This window comes from Bufo bufo, chromosome 4, assembly GCF_905171765.1.
Source record: "Bufo bufo chromosome 4, aBufBuf1.1, whole genome shotgun sequence".
Taxonomy (NCBI): Eukaryota; Metazoa; Chordata; class Amphibia; order Anura; family Bufonidae; genus Bufo; species Bufo bufo.
This window is the reverse complement of record NC_053392.1, coordinates 407778369-407794367: the sequence shown is the minus strand read 5'-3', so window position 1 is coordinate 407794367 and position 15999 is coordinate 407778369. Positions and strand designations below refer to the sequence as shown.

Below are 15999 nucleotides of genomic sequence, written 5' to 3'. Positions count from 1 at the left end.
GTGGTCAAGTCTCATCTGTTATCCAAGGGTTTATATAGGGCTGATTATAATGCCCTATATAAACCCTTGGATAACAGATGAGACTTGACCACTGAGGAAGGAGTCACTGCCAACTCCGAAACGCGTCTGGTGCACAAGTCTCAACTAAAGCAAGTAAGAAACCGCAGCGTATTATCTGCGCAACATTTGAAGTTTTTTCTGGAGCGCTTTCTACATATCAATCAGGAAGAAACGCAAGTCCATCTGTGTCTAAACCAACAGACACCAAAGTAACGCCGATAATCAAGTGGGTTAAAACATTTATACCCCGGCGTCTAAAACGGACAGTTTCTTTGCCTGCTACAGTACCTTACTCACACATATCGAGAGCGGACCGAAACTGAGGCTTCTTGTGCTGCAACACGTGGGACGCCACGCCAAGCACGAGTGACCGGACATTATACCGCTTCAAACAGTGAGTAGTGTGTTCATACACACCCAGCCATTATACCGCATCAATTGATATGCTGTAACAAACAGCAAGCAACATACGAGACTTTGTATCACATTGCAATATACTAGCCATAGCTGCTAGTTATTTCCCGACAATAGGAGAGACATAGCGCATTTACCATTGCGCAATTGAACTTGAATACCATCAAATTTACCAATCTTATTGGATATCAGTGACATTTATACTGGCTTTCTCAATTTACACAGATAGTTATTTATGTATTAATTGTATTTTAGTGAACGTATTTTATGCTATTTAAGTACCGTATATTATTTTATTGTAACAAATAAATAGTTTAAACGCATTGGCTGCAGTTCCATTTGATCATCATATGAGGTGTGCCCCTCTCCTCCATATAGTTCATGTTGAGATTATGTTTGTATGTGGGATAGAAAGTACTTGTGTGAAATTGTTAAGAATTGTAAATGTTCTGGCCAGCAGATAATTGAGCTGTGTGTATTGGTAAAACTCAATTGTCTAGCCTGGCCCAGAGGAGGAGTTTTAGGATAATTGAGCTGTGTGTATTCTTAAAACTCAATTATCTAGTCTGGCCCAGAGGAGGAGTTTTTGCTGCATAAATTGTGAGTTCTGTGTACCAGTAAATCAGTCTTGTTCCAGCATTAAGTTGACTCATGTGTGGATTATTCGGCGATTCCAGGGATATTCCTACTCGTGGAATATTGGGTGATTTTCTTTTATGGGAAGAAGGGAATGCTTGACGAGGATATTTTCTACTACCGTCACAATTGGTTGGCAGCAGCGGGATTTTCCCTTCTACTTTCCTTTACACCAGGATTCCAAGCAGACACTGGGAACAGTGAATGGAAGGCTGGTACACCCCGCTTAAAAGAAAAACACTGAAAGAACTACTGGAAGTCCGTGGAAGGATTGCTAGCAACAAAACCAAGCGGGTCATTATAGCAGAATTAATGGAGCTAGACCAGGAGAACTTGGTTGCAGCAACGCCAGCAGTACAAGAGATGGGGACACCAGTGATTCAGGAGGAGGAATCACCAGCCAACAAGGCAATGAGAGAGAAGCTAGCATGGTTCGGTCCGAACCCAACGGCGGATGTGGTGCTGAAAGTGATGAACCTGTTAGCGGAGGAGGCTAAACAAATAAGAGACGCAGAGCTACAGTTAAAATTGGCAGCAGTCCAACAAGCAGCCGCACATTCTCCAAACAGTGAGTACAGCACAGCAGACACAAGTCATGGCTTTCTTAGGCACAGCCGGCTATTACAGACGCTTTGTACCCGACTATAGTGCCCTGGCCAAACCCCTGACCGACTTGACCAAAAAGAAGCTACCCCGACAAGTCCTGTGGTCCCCGGAATGCGAGGTGGCTTTCCAAGCACTAAAGACTGCTCTGGTTAATGCTCCGGTGTTGGTTACCCCAGATCCTAACAAAAGATTTATTGTCCATACAGACGCTTCAATGTTTGGACTGGGGGCAGTACTAAGCCAGATCGGGGAGGATGGAGGAGAGCACCCGGTGGCATACCTGAGTCGGAAGCTGTTGCCAAGGGAGGTCAGTTATGCCACCATTGAAAAAGAGTGTTTGGCCTTGGTATGGGCACTCAAAAAGCTCACACCTTACCTTTATGGCCGGGCGTTCACTCTTATCACCGATCACAACCCCTTGGTGTGGCTTAAACGGGTTTCAGGGGACAACGCCCGTTTGCTACACTGGAGCTTGGCCTTACAGCCCTATGACTTTACGATTCATTATCGCCCAGGCAAGCAAAACGGGAATGCCGATGGATTGTCACGCCAAACGGATTTAACCTCGGACTAAAAGCTCTGAACCCGTCAACCCTACTGGACCAGGAAAGGTCCAACCGAGTTGCCGGAGCAGGGAGAAAAAGGGGGGCCATTGTGAAGGACTTTTATGCAATTGCCTATATGCTTCAGTTTGATTCTCTCCCTGCTATTTTGAGGACTATATTGTTCGGTTCCAAATGTCAAGAATGAATGTATTCGTGTACCGGACAATGATGTTGAGATTATGTTTGTATGTGGGATAGAAAGTACTTGTGTGAAATTGTTAAGAATTGTAAATGTTCTGGCCAGCAGATAATTGAGCTGTGTGTATTGGTAAAACTCAATTGTCTAGCCTGGCCCAGAGGAGGAGTTTTAGGATAATTGAGCTGTGTGTATTCTTAAAACTCAATTATCTAGTCTGGCCCAGAGGAGGAGTTTTTGCTGCATAAATTGTGAGTTCTGTGTACCAGTAAATCAGTCTTGTTCCAGCATTAAGTTGACTCATGTGTGGATTATTCGGCGATTCCAGGGATATTCCTACTCGTGGAATATTGGGTGATTTTCTTTTATGGGAAGAAGGGAATGCTTGACGAGGATATTTTCTACTACCGTCACAGTCTCAAAACTCTGGTAGTGACAGTACCCCCCCCCCCCCCTACGGGTGGACTCCGGACACCCAGGACCCACCTTCTCAGGATGAGCCCTATGAAATGCCCTGATGAGACGAGTGGCTTTAATGTCCGACACCGGAACCCACATCCTCTCCTCAGGACCATAACCCTTCCAATGAACGAGGTACTGAACAGAACCGCGGACAATGCGAGAGTCCACAATTCTGGAAACCTCAAACTCCAGATTGCCATCAACCAAAATCGGAGGAGGAGGCAAAGAGGAGGGTACCGTGGGCTGGACAGATGGTTTTAAGAGAGATCTGTGAAATACATTATGTATCTTCCAAACCCGTGGAAGATCAAGACGGAAGGCAACAGGATTGATGACTGACAAGATTTCATAAGGCCCAATAAACTTGGGACCCAATTTCCAGGAGGGAACCTTCAGTTTAATATTTCTTGTAGACAACCACACCAGATCACCCACATTCAGCTCCGGACCAGGCACACGTCTCTTATCAGCCACACGCTTATACTTCTCACTCATCTTTCTAAGATTACTCTGAATCTTTTGCCAAATGGTAGACAAGGACGAGGAAAATCTCTCCTCCTCAGGTAAACCAGAAAGAGCCCCTCCCGAGAATGTCCCAAACTGCGGATGGAACCCATATGCACCAAAGAATGGTGACTTATCGGAAGATTCCTGACGACGGTTGTTCAGAGCAAACTCAGCAAGAGGGAGAAATGAACACCAATCCTCCTGGTTCTCTGCCACAAAACAGCGCAAATATGTCTCCAGATTCTGATTGAGGCGCTCAGTCTGACCATTCGACTGCGGGTGAAAAGCAGAAGAGAAGGACAGCCGAACCCCCAGGCGAGAACAGAAAGCCTTCCAAACTGCGTGCCTCTATCGGAAACAATATCAGAGGGAATGCCGTGCAATTTAACAATATGGTCGACAAAAGCTTGCGCCAACGTTTTAGCATTGGGTAAACCAGGGAAAGGTACGAAATGAGCCATCTTGCTAAAACGGTCCACCACCACCAGGATCACCGACTTCCCTGAGGAACGAGGAAGATCCGTGATAAAGTCCATGGACAGGTGTGTCCAAGGACGGGAAGGTATGGGTAACGGGAGAAGGGAACCTGAAGGCCGTGAACGAGGGACCTTAGCGCGAGCGCACGTCTCACAAGCAGCCACAAAACCCTCCTCCGACTTACGAAGAGCTGGCCACCAAAATCTCCGAGCAATGAGATCTACCGTGGCTCTACTCCCGGGGTGACCAGCAAGAACAGTATCATGATGCTCCTTGAAGAGTTTGTGACGTAGCTCAGGAGGCACAAACAACTTCCCAGAAGGACAACGGGCAGGTGCCTCAGTCTGGGCAGCCTGGACCTCGGCCTCCAAATCGGAATATAGAGCAGAAACAACTACCCCCTCCGCCAAAATGGGACCCGGGTCCTCGAAGTTTCCTCCTCCCGGAAAACAGCGAGAGAGAGCATCAGCCTTCACATTTTTGATCCCAGGGCGGAATGTAACGACAAAATTGAATCTGGAGAAGAACAGAGACCATCTGGCCTGTCTCGGATTCATACGCCTGGCCGACTCCAAGTATGCCAGATTCTTATGGTCAGTAAAAACGGTGATAGGGTGCCTGGCCCCCTCCAACCAATGGCGCCATTCCTTGAAAGCCAACTTGATGGCCAACAACTCCCTATCTCCCACATCATAGTTTCTCCCTGCCGGGGAGAGTTTTTTTAGAGAAAAAGGCACAGGGTCGCCATTTGGCAGGAGAAGGGCCCTGGGACAAAACCGCACCCACACCCACCTCGGAAGCATCCACCTCAACAATAAAAGGTAAGGAAACATCGGGATGCACCAAGATGGGAGCAGACGCAAAACTCTCTTTAATCTTAGAAAAAGCTGCAAGCGCCTCCTCCGACCAAGAAGAAAGATCCGCCCCCTTTTTTGTCATGTCAGTAAGGGGTTTGACAACAGAGGAATAATTCGAAATTAACTTTCTGTAATAGTTCGCAAAACCCAGAAAGCGCATCAATGCCTTCTGATTCTCAGGAAGCTCCCACTCAAGTACAGCACGGACCTTCTCCGGATCCATGCGAAAACCAGAAGCAGAGAGGAGAAAACCCAGAAATTGAATCTCCGATACCATAAAAACACATTTCTCCAGCTTGGCGTACAATTTATTTTCCCGCAGAATCTGCAGAACCTGAAAAAGATGATCCTGATGGGTCTGAACATCAGGGGAAAAAATCAAAATATCATCAAGATACACCAAAACAAATTTCCCCATTAAATGGTAGAAAATACTATTAACAAAATGCTGAAAGACGGCCGGAGCATTCATCAGGCCGAAAGGCATAACGAGATTCTCGAAATGCCCGTTAGGAGTATTAAAGGCCGTTTTCCATTCATCCCCCTCTCTGACCCTGACCAGGTTGTACGCGCCTCTCAAATCCAATTTGGAAAAAACCTTGGCCCCAACAATTTGGTTGAAGAGGTCCGGGATCAGAGGAAGGGGATAGGGATCGCGAATCGTGATACGGTTCAGCTCCCTAAAATCTAGGCAAGGTCTCAGAGAGCCATCTTTTTTTTTAACAAAAAAAAACCCCGCGGCAACAGGTGATTTTGAGGGACGAATATGCCCCTTATCGAGACTCTCAGAGATATAGGTTCGCATTGCGATTCTTTCCGGTTGTGAGAGATTGTAGAGGCGTGCTTTTGGCAGCTTGGCGCCGGGAATGAGGTTAATGGGACAGTCAAACTCCCGGTGAGGAGGTAGCTCCTGAACACCGCTCTCGGAAAACACGTCCGAGAAATCAGAGAGAAATGATGGCACAGTTTTAGTAGACACCTCTGCAAAAGTCGCTGTGAGACAATTCTGTCTACAAAAGTCACTCCACTCATTTATTTGCCTTCCTTGCCAATCAATAGTGGGGTTATGTCTAGTGAGCCAGGATAACTCCAAAACTAGAGGAGAAGGCAATCCGTTAAGGACAAAACAAGATATATCCTCCACATGAGTGTCACCTACAGCTAGCCGGATATTGTGAACAATGCCCTTCAGGGATCTCTGTGAGAGTGGAGCAGAGTCAATAGCAAAAACAGGTATATCCTTTTCTAATGTGCAAACCTGAAAACCATGCATGGCTACAAATTGAGTGTCAATAATATTGACGGCCGCTCCACTATCGACAAAAATATCACAAGAAATGACTTTGCGCTCTAGCGCCACCCTGGCAGACAGGAGAAAACGGGAACTGCAGGTCAGAGGAAAAGCATCAATTCCTACATCAACTTTGCCCAAAGTAGCAGATGAAGCAGAATATGATGATTTACCTTTTGAGGTATTTTTCTTATTATTGCTCTTAGTACAGTTCAAGAATCTCCTAGACGGACAAACATTTGCCAAATGAGCTATGCCCCCACAACAAAAACACACCATACTCTGAGGACTAAATCCTCTTTTATCAGGGGCAAGTCGACCTAGCTGCATGGGCTCCTCCTCAGAGGGGAGCGAGACAGGATGAGGCCCCTGCACACCGAATGAGTCCGCACCACTGCCCCTAGACTGACAATGGCTGGACAGAGAGGTCTCGTCTCTTTCTCTTAGACGCCTGTCAAGGCGTACCGCCAATGACATGGCAGACTCTAAGGACGTTGGTCTCTCATGGAAAGCAAACGCATCTTTCAATCTCTCTGAGAGACCATGACAGAACTGACTCCGGAGTGCAGCATCATTCCAACCTGAATCAGCTGCCCATCTCCGAAATTCAGAACAATAAAGCTCCGCAGACAGTTTGTTCTGGCATAAAACACGTAAGTTAGATTCGGCCAGAGCAACACGATCCGGGTCATCATATATCTGCCCCAGGGCCACAAAAAATCTTTCCACGGATCGAAGGGAGGGATCCCCTGATGGCAGCGAAAAAGCCCAAGTCTGAGCATTACCCCTGAGCAGGGAGATGACAATCCTCACCCTCTGCTCCTCCTTACCAGAGGAGTGGGGACACAAGCAAAAATGGAGTTTGCATGCCTCTCTGAAGCGAACAAAATTCTCACTGCCCCCGGAGAACGTTTCCGGAAGTGAGACCTTTGGCTCGCAACAGACTCCATGAGCCGGAGCAGAGCCCAATTCTTGAAGCTGAGACATAGATTGACGGAGATCCGCTACTTCCAAAGAAAGACCCTGCATGCGGTCAACCAGGCCAGAAAGCGGATCCATGTCAAAAGGACGGTTTTGGTGGATTATAATGTCACGGCTGTATGTGAGCAACAAGAGCATACACAGTTAATAGAGCTACTGACCGGACCCAAACTAGGGAGGATAAAGGTTGACCCCTGTCAGACCCTCAAAGCTCTCCCTATGCTGCTAAAGCACATGCCCAGATCCAAATGGTGGAACGGGGCATGCCCACGTACCTAAGACTGATGACCACTGTAACCCCTACAATAGTGGAAGGGGCACGGCCACCGATGCCCTGCTCAGAATATGGAGGGAACCGTGGCCGCCTCAGATCCAGTCAGAAAATAAACAGGTACACAACAATGTCTGCACACTTAGCTGAAGGTGCTGCAGCCGCAGAGAAGACGGATCCAAGGACAGCTGGCAATATCCGGAGTGCTTGCTGCAGCAGAACACAGGTCCAGTGAAATGATAGCTAACAAGTGAAGATACTCAAGCAAGAGCTACAACTCAAATGAGAACTATAATCCACAACCTAGAAAGGAGGTGGGGTGATTTAAGGGCAGGGAAATCAAACGCAGGAGGAACAGCTGGGAGGACTCCTCCAAGCTCTAGTAGTGACATCATCACAGGGGTGGAGAAACAGAGCTGTGAGAACGTCTCAAAACTCTGGTAGTGACAGGGTCACACCTGTGATGTCAGCTTTTCTCCCTGCTCTGATCTCTCCCTGCTTCTTAACCCCTTCAGCTGCACAGACTGGGTAGCTGCAGCAGTAACAATTCTGGACACAGGAGCTGACAGACTAGAGAGAGCATTGCACAAGAAGGTAGGGGGAAGATCCTGTGTGTATTAGCAGTGTCAATATACAGCTGGGACTTGTAGTTCTACACTTACAAGTTGCTGTTGATTCTTCCAGCACTCAGGGCAGCTCTTGTATCCACTCCCTTAGCAGTGTGATTGTACAGCTGGGACTTGTAGTTATACACATACAACATGCTGCTGATTCTCCCAGCAGGCAGACATGTCACTCAGAGCAGCACTTGTATTCACTCCCTTAGCAGTGTCATAATACAGCTGGGACTTGTAGTTCTACACATACAACATGCTGCTGTCTCCCAGCAGGCAGACATGTCACTCAGGGCAGCTCTTGTAGCCACTCCCTTAGCAGAGCAGGGGGAGGGGCAGAGATTGTTGTTATTCCATGTAAACAAAGGGCCAGAAGAGAACCAGGGAAATTAGGAAATATATATTTTATTTTTTTGCATAAAACTTGCTTAGCTTAGTTATATATTGCTGCCCATCAGATTTTCAGTGCTATATTTTTTTTTTCATAACTCGGACAACCCCTTTAAACGTTGGAAGCCAGTATAGGAGACCTCTATATGAACCTATGTGCAGAGATAGTCTTTACACCGTGTTTTGAACACTTTTAAGATCATCATACATAAGGTTTTCTACTGCAAGATAACTTCTTCTACTTTAAACAGATGTAGAGTCACATGTTTTATCAATCTTCGTTGAAATAATATGTAGAGCTTTTCAATTATATACGGTAAAAAGTTAAAACCAGAAACTGCTGGCCCTTTACGTAATGAGGGAAAGTTGTAGAGCAGGGGTGTCAAACTCAAATTCATCGGGGGCCGCATCAGCAGTTTGGTCACCCTCAAAGGGCCGGAAAACTTATAGTTACTTGGCTTGGCCCTTGGGGATCTCGGACGCCACTTCCACACTTTGGCCGGGGGCTCGGTGGAGCTGATGAGGTGTTTTATCTTAATGAGAAAGATTTCATAATAAGTATTTGGAGAAGGTGCAGAGGGATAGCAGAGCAGGGAGAGGCTGGTGCTGCTACTAGGGGGTCATACCATGGGGGAGTAATAAAGCCCACCATAATGCCCCCCCCCCCCAGTAGTAATAATTCTCCTTATAATGTGACAGTGCAAAAAATACCCCCTTGTAATGCCCCCATTTGAGCTAATGTCCTCATAGTGCCCCCATAATGTGCCAGTATAAAATACCCCTATATAGTGCCCCTAGTAAATGACCCCATAGTGCTCCACACCCTCCTTCCTCCTAGTGCCCCCCATAATGTACCAGTATAAAATGCTCCAGTAAATGCCCTCAGTGTCCCCCATAATTTGCAAGTATAAAATACCCCTTCTTAGTGTCCCCCGTAGATGACCCCATAGTACTCCTCTCACCTTCCCCATAGTACCCACCATGGTGTCCCAGTATAAAATTGTACTGTACAGAGAGCCCATATAAAATACCCCTTCTTTGTGGCCTCAGTAGATGCCCCTATAGTGCCCCCAATCATGTGCCAGTATTAACAGCCCCCCCCTGTGCCAGTAATAATAGCCCCCTATGCCAGTAATAGCAGCCCCCCTGTGCCAGTAATAGCAGCCCCCAGTAATAACAGCCCCCAGTAATAACAGCCCCCAGTAATAACAGCCCCTCTGTGCCAGTAATAACAGCCCCCAGTAATAACAGCCCCTCTGTGCAAGTAATAACAGCCCCCCCTTTGCCAGTAATAATAAACAGCTCCCCCTTTGCCAGTAATAACAGCCCCAGCCAGTAAAAGTATTGTACATAATAAAAAAAAACACATACTTACCTCCATGTCAGTGATGCGATGCAGGCCTCTTCTGGCCTGTGTCCCACGCTGTATGGCTCAGGCAGCGCGATGACGTCATCGCGCCGCCTGCGCCGGCCTCTGATAGGCTGCAGGCACTAGGCCGGCAGCCTATCAGAGGAAGGGAAAGGGACACGCCTCTCCCTCCCCTACCGCAGCACAGGCAGGCATCTGTATCGCTGTCCTGAGGACGGCGATACAGATGACTGGAGATGAGCGCTTCCACAATGGAAGCACTCATCTCCCTGTGCCCAGCCACCGCCGCCAGCTCGCTCGCTGCGCGGGCCACATGACGAGGTCTGGCGGGCTGGATTCGGCCCGCGGGCCTTGTGTTTGACACCCGTGTTGTAGAGGGTGAGGATGAGAAAGTGAGTCTATTTCAAAAAAGAATTCTCCACTGTATTCGCTGACGAACTTGAAATGCAGAGTGTAAACTCCCCATTAAATTTTGCCTGTCTGTCTGGACAAAATGGGGAGCATCTGACATTTGTTGCGAAACTCTGTACCCCGCCTCCGCTACCTGATCCGGATCTTGGAGGCAATGTGGAGAAGCCAGGGACATGAGGGCGGTGGAGACGCCGCGGGAGTGACCCGGTATAGGCTGCTCAACCCCGCTTGACTTGCTCAGCCCAGCCTAATCCAGCCTGGTGCAGCATCCTTGGAGGTGACACAGTGGGGAGTCGGATCCCTCTGGGGGCAGTAAAGGAGTTGTTGAGAGCTGGTTGCTGGCGGTGTTCAGCTCGGTGTGCCTGCTGTGACGGCGCGTGTGCCGCTATTGAGAGGAGGAGAGGAGAAGTGATCCACCTGGAGAGGGCAGTTGGAGGTTAGAGGTGTTTCCTCCAGTGTATGAGCAAGGGAAAGAGTGCTTTGGATTGTGCCTTTCCAACTGACAGCCTCTTTCCTTATTAATCGCTCACTAACTTCAAACGAATGTATTCAGACTTCTCAATACCCTCCTACCTTCTAACTCCTAATTGATTAATCTGGATTCTGGACTGTGCCTTCCTTACAGATAGCCTACGTTCCCTCACTGTTTAACTCCTAACTAATGAGTTTGTAACCAATGAACTTGGTAATAATATCTGATCTTCTAACTTTTAACTAAGTATTCTCGCTGCAATGCCGCAGAAAAAAAAAGTTTGACCAGCATGGGTCTAATGCTAATAGACGCTCAGCTGCGGGTGCTGGGTTGGAAATGAGACAGAAACAAAAAGTCTTGAGTAAATTTTTGACACCCATAACCCCCCATTGAGAACCCATTACCCTAGGAAAGAGATAGGGGAGGGGACGGACCTCTGTTTGGAAGAGAACATACAGTTAAATGCCCCTGAAGGGAAAGAGATGGATGTTGTAATAGGTGACTGACCCAAAAATGGTTAAGGAGATCCTATATGCTGTTACAAGGCTGGAGAATATGATGGGGAAAGTGGTAACACAGATTGGGGCGATTCAAACAGATGTGAACTTAATTAAAGATTACCTAGTAAAGTTGCGGGAATGTATGCAGGAGATGAAGAGTAGAATATCGAAAGTGGAAGATTCACTATATAAACTTGAGAAAGATGTAGCGTCTCTTAAACAGACTAACGTTGCTATGGAGAATAAATTAACGGATTTGGAGGATAGGTCAAGAAGAGTAAATCTGAGATGTGTGGGAATACTCGAAGGAGAGGAGGCATCTGATTGTATTGGATTTATGGAAAAATGGATTCTTGAGAACCGTAAGGGCTCTTTCACACTTGCGTTGTTCTTTTCCGGCATAGAGTTCCGTCGTCGGGGCTCTATGCCGGAAGAATCCTGATCAGGATTATACCAATGCATTCTGAATGGAGAGAAATCCGTTCAGGATGCATCAGAATGTCTTCAGTTCAGGACCGAAAACGTTGGTTGGCCGGAGAAAATACTGCAGCAAGCAGGATTTTTGACCGGAGCAAAAAGCGCAGAACACTTGCCGCAAGGCCGGATCCGGAATTAATGCCCATTGAAAGGCATTAATCCGGATCCGGCCTTAAGCTAAACGTCGTTTCGGCGCATTACCGGATCCGACGTTTAGCTTTTTCTGAATGGTTACCATGGCTGCCAGGACACTAAAGTCCTGTTTGCCATGGTAAAGTGTAGTTGGGAGCGGGGGAGCAGTATACTTACCGTCCGTGCGGCTCCCGGGGCGCTTCAGAGTGACGTCAGGGCGCCCCACGCGCATGGATGACGTGCTCGCATGGATCACGTCATCCATGTGCATTGGGCGCCCTGACGTCATTCTGGAGCGCCCCGGGAGCCGCACGGACGGTAAGTATACTGCTCCCCCGCTCCCCACTACTACTATAGCAGCCAGGACTTTAATAGCGTCCTGGGTGCCATAGTAACACTGAACGCATTTTGAAGACGGATCCGTCTTCAAATGCTTTCAGTTCACTTGCGGTGTTACGGATCCGGCGGGCACCTCCGGCAAATGGAGTGCACGACGGATCCGGACAACGCAAGTGTGAAAGAGGCCTAAGCCTGGGGACGCTGTCTAATTTTTTCACCATAGAGAGAGCGCATAGAGTCCCTACTCAAAAGAGAATGCCAAGAGAATACCCAAGAACAATTTTGATTAAGTTTGCATGTTACAGAGACCAGGAGGCTGTGTTGAAAGAGGACAAAATCTCTGAGAAGTTTGTAATAGATGGGACAAAAATAAGAGTATTCCCAGATTACTCGGTGGCTACTAGTGCTTAAAGGCTGGGGTTAAATATAGCTTGGTTTTTCCAGCTATACTTCGAGTGGTGTTTCAAGATAAATCTTTTTCTTATTTTTTTCAGTCACCCGAAGAAGCAAATGAATGGGCAGATTTGAAGGGCCTGTGTGAAATGTAGCAATTGATAACTTGAGTCCACTCGTTGGTTAGGTTGGGGTGGGAGGGGATTACACGGAGTACATGCATGGGTATGTAGCTCTCTGTTTTTACAGAATTGGGAGCAATTCAGTGGGGGGATTTGGGGTGGGAGGTTGGAATATGTTTCCTTGAGAGAGTTTTTATATTTTTATTTTTTATTATTAATATTTCTTGAATGATAAGAATTATCTCATTTAATGTACGTGTGTTAAGAGAAAGGTTGAAAAGGTTTGCTATTTTTGACAGGATGGGGAGATACTTGCCGGCCGTCATCTGCCTCCAGGAAACACACTTGGATAAAGAATTGATAAATTGTGTAGAAAAAATATGGATAGGAGCATGATATCACTCTGTATATACATCATATTCAAGAGGGGTTTCTATTTTAGTGCATAATAAAGTTAATTATGAATTTATGGCAATTACGGCAGATGACTGCAGCAGGTATCTCTTTTTGCAGTGCAGGGTCAATGATGTGCCAATGGTAATTGCAAACATTTATATTCCACCTCCGTATAAACCCGATGTACTATATGAGTTGCAGATATATATGATTGAAAGACAAGAGTGTATATTGATTACAGTGGGTGATTATAATGCAGTGATTGACCCAAGTAAAGACTGACTATTTAATAGTAAGATCTCATCGCACAACACTAATCTGGCCAGGTTGATAGCGGAGTTTGATTGGGTCGACGTTTGGCGATTATATGATCCGGAAGACCAGGTTGAGGCTACTTTCACACTTGCGTTCGGGGTTCCGCTTGTGAGCTCCATTTGAAGGCTCTCACAAGCGGCCCCGAACGCATCCGTCCAGCCCCAATGCATTCTGAGTGGATGCGGATCCGCTCAGAATGCCTCAGTCTGGCTCTGCTTGGCCTCCGTTCCGCTCAGCAGGCGGACACCCGAACGCAGCTTGCAGCGTTCAGGTGTCCGCCTGGCCGTGCGGAGGCAAACGGATCCGTCCAGACTTACAATGTAAGTCAATGGGGACAGATCAGTTTGAAGTTGACACAATATGGTGCAATTTTCAAACGGATCCGTCCCCCATTGACTTTCAATGCAAAGTCTGGACGGATCCGTCTGACTAACTTTCACACTTAGATTTTTTTTGTGAAATATAATGCAGACGGATCCGTTCTGAACGGATACCATCGTTTGCACTATAGCAGCGGTTCCGTCTGTGCAGACACCAGACGGATCCGCTCCGAAAGCAAGTGTGAAAGTAGCCTTATTCTTGCTACTCAAAGACACATCAAACCTGGTGAAGGATAGATATGATTTTTGGTAATAGAAAACTGCTGGAAAAGAAAATAACAAATATAAAATATATTCCTGTGTCTGTCAGATCATTGTGCAGTAGTAATGGAGATTGGGTCTTTGACTTAGGCCTCTTTCACACTTGCGTTGTTGGGATCCGGCATGCACTTCCGTTGCCGGAGGTGCCCGCCGGATCCGGAAAAACGCAAGTGTACTGAAAGCATTTGAAGACGGAACCGTCTTCCAAATGCTTTCAGTGTTACTATGGCACCCAGGACGCTATTAAAGTCCTGGCTGCCATAGTAGGAGCGGGGAGCAGGGGAGCGGTATACTTACAGTCCGTGCGGCTCCCGGGGCGCTCCAGAATGACGTCAGAGCGCCCCATGCGCATGGATGACGTAATCCATGCGATCACGTGATCCATGCGCTTGGGGCGCCCTGACGTCACTCTGGAGCGCCCGGGGAGCCGCACGGACGGTAAGTATGCTGCTCCCCCGCTCCCCGCTACACTTTACCATGGCTGCCAGGACTTTAGCATCCCGGCAGCCATGGTAACCACTCTGAAAAAGCTAAATGTCGGCTCCGGCAATGCGCCGAAACGACGTTTAGCTTAAGGCCGGATCCGGATCAATGCCTTCCAATGGGCATTAATTCCGGATCCGGCCTTGCGGCAAGTGTTCCGGATTTTTGGCCGGAGCAAAAAGCGCAGCATGCTGTGGTATTTTCTCCGGCCAACAAACGTTCCGTTCCGGAACTGAAGACATCCTGATGCATCCTGAACGGATTTCTCTCCATTCAGAATGCATTAGGATAATCCTGATCAGGATTCTTCCGGCATAGAGCCCCGACGACGGAACTCTATGCCGGAAGACAATAATGCAAGTGTGAAAGAGCCCTTAACAGGTTCCAATGGTATTTAGATTCAATCCCCACTGGTTTAAATTGCTAAAAGATAAGGATTATATTAAGGAAGAATTGAAGTGGTTTGGGATGCGGCGAAGGCATTTCTGAGAGGAATATTGTATAAACAAGTAAGGCTACTTTCACACTCGCATTTTAGCTTTCCGTTTGTGAGATCCGTGATGGGCTCTCACAAGCGGTCCAAAACTGATCAGTTTTGCCCTAATGCATTCTGAATGGAAAAGGATCTGCTCAGAATGCATCAGTTTGCCTCCGATCAGTCTCCATTGCGCTCTGGATGCGGACACCAAAGCGCTGCCTGCAGCGTTTTGCTGTCGCTTGACAAAACGGAGCCAAACGGATCTGTCCTGGCACACAATGTAAGTCAATGTGGACGGATCCGTTTTCTCTGGCACAATAGAAAACAGATCCGTCTCCCATTGACTTTCAATGGAGTTCATGACGATTCCATCTTGGCTATGTTACAGATAATACAAACGGATCCGTTCATGATGGATGCATGCAGTTGTAATGACAGATCTGCCCAAAAAGTGAGTAATTGAAAAAAAAAAAAGTAAATGGTAAAATCCAGGGTGCAGAACAGACGTTAAAGGAAGTAAAAGAACGCTGTGCATATGATCCCTCATAAAAAATTTGAGAAATTGGGAAGAAGAACAAAAAAAAGTAAAAGAAATATATATTGAAAAATCTCAAACATCGCTATTTTTTCAGTGGGCTAAGTTTTTTGCAGAGGGTGATAGAGTGGGCAAGCTTTTGACTAAAATAATTAAAAATCAACCACAAAAAAGTTGGATAGGTGCAATAAAGAATAATAAAGGACAAATTGTAAAAACCCCTGAACAGATCAGTAATGTATTTAGTGTATACTATCAAGAATTGTATAAATCAAAAATTCTGTGCAAAAAGGAGGAATTGTGTCAATATCTAAATAATATTCCCTTCATGAAGCTTACGAAAGCTCAGAAAAATCAATTAGAGGAGAATATACAATTGGAAGAATTAGTGAGAGCTTTGAATTCAACTAGAGATAAAAAGGTTCCGGGAGGAGATGGGTTATCATTTGAGGTACCGTATTTTTCGCCCTATAAGACGCACCGGCCCATAAGACGCACCTAGGTTTTTGGGGAGGAAAATAAGAAAAAAAATATTTTTAACCAAAAGGTGTGCTATTGGTGGGTTTGGAACTAATGGTGGTCTGTGGATGGCACTATTACTGGGGATCTGTGGATGGCACTGTTATGGG

At 46.7% G+C, this 15999-nt stretch overlaps 1 protein-coding gene across 3 annotated transcripts in view; it reads left to right on the top strand.

Annotated features, from left to right (window-relative positions):
• The window catches only part of PDE10A (phosphodiesterase 10A), a 384127-nt gene that overhangs the window by 304221 nt on the left and 63907 nt on the right, over positions 1-15999 (top strand). The gene's annotated exons all lie outside the window — the stretch shown is intronic.